Source organism: Cyprinodon variegatus, unplaced genomic scaffold, assembly GCF_000732505.1.
Source record: "Cyprinodon variegatus isolate N-32 unplaced genomic scaffold, C_variegatus-1.0 Scaffold1174, whole genome shotgun sequence".
In the NCBI taxonomy this organism is placed as follows: Eukaryota; Metazoa; Chordata; class Actinopteri; order Cyprinodontiformes; family Cyprinodontidae; genus Cyprinodon; species Cyprinodon variegatus.
The window spans coordinates 79,206-80,698 of NW_015151627.1; the positions used below are offsets into that span (position 1 = coordinate 79,206).

The window sequence follows — 1,493 nt, forward strand, 5'->3', positions numbered from 1 at the left end:
GACTCCCTGCCAGCTCCCAGATCAGCAGCAATAGTTAAATTTTTCCGACTCCAGCAGCTGCTGCTTGCGGATCGCCCGCCTCAGAAGCTCACGAGGCGCTGCTCCTGCTTTTTGGAACGCGCTGTAGGACCTTTTGATTCTCCTTTATGCGTATCAACCACAAACACTGCATGTAAAATGGCTACTTCTGCTGACCGAAGCACGTCGCGTCCGGTGTGAATGTAGCATTAGAGTATGGGGGTATTATTGTTACAATATTATTTACAAATATGCATTAGGAGTTGTATATCCGTATCTGGATTAGTGGGTGCAGTGGGATTTGAAAATGTGTGAGATTAGTGTGTCTGTACAAGAATCTGTACACGTGTAAAATAACTTGTGTGTAATCCGATTTGCAATGTGTAAAAAAAAACTCACTAATATGTATTCAGATCTACAAATGCTTAATAAGATCAAATGTGTAGACCAGTCTGTAAACACACAGTCCCGTAAGTCTGAAGTATTTTCTCTTCAACGATAAGAAATCCAGAAAAATCATTGATTACAAGTCCAGCGGTTTCTCGGTTGGCTCTCTTTACACACGTGATATTTGCTACATTTCGGCTGTGTTAGATCTGCATATGCGTAGAGAGGATTCATATCTGTAATATCTGTATTTGCTGACCTGAGTGAAGGTTGCATTATTGCAAAAAAAGTTGCTTACCCATGGATTATTTGTAGCCTCAAAGGTCCAGTCCCCCTCGCTGTTAGGAGCCATCTTTCCTTGACAAGTGAACTCTCATAGCAGGAAAAAAAAAAGGAAGGAAGATTCAGCCTTTGAGCAAGTGCGCCTGTGAGCCTGCACTCAGGGCAAAAATTCCAGATATTACACATATGAATCCTTACTTCGCATTTGCAGATCTCACATGACAGAAGTGTTGCAAAAAACACGTTTAAAGTGAGCCAACCAAGAAACTGCTTGAATTGAAGCCATTTTTCCGTATTTCTAGACATTGAAGTGAAAATAATTCAGACTTAATTGTCTCTCTGTCTTTACAAAATGATCTGTGCATTTGCAAATCTTAGTGGATTTCTTACACATTTGCAAAAAAGATTACACACAACTTATTTTACACATTTGCAGATTCTCGTACAGACACACTAATCTCCTCACACATTTTCAAATCCCACTGCACACACAAATCCACATACAGACACACAACTCTCCGCACATATTTGCAAACAATAATGCAACAATAATATTAGAGTTTAGACAGGCATAAGGTTTCCTTACAATTTCCAATTCCAGCATTTGGAAAACAGTCCACGAGGAGAGGAGATTGAAAATTCTGCCACTATACGCAGGCCTGGACATGAAAGAGTTCACCCAGAGGGAAGCTAAAGAAAAGTTTGCTAAACCTTAAGATGCCACCATATAAGCAGCAATCGGTGACATACTTAAAGGAATAGTACACCCAAAACATGATTAGCCTTCATTTTCTACTCACCCCCAT

The 1,493-nt window shown here is 40.2% G+C and overlaps 1 protein-coding gene across 1 annotated transcript in view; it reads left to right on the plus strand.

The window, feature by feature from the left end:
* LOC107101937 (electrogenic sodium bicarbonate cotransporter 4-like) overlaps positions 1-1,493 on the plus strand; it is a 72,142-nt gene that overhangs the window by 3,624 nt on the left and 67,025 nt on the right. The window lies entirely within an intron of this gene.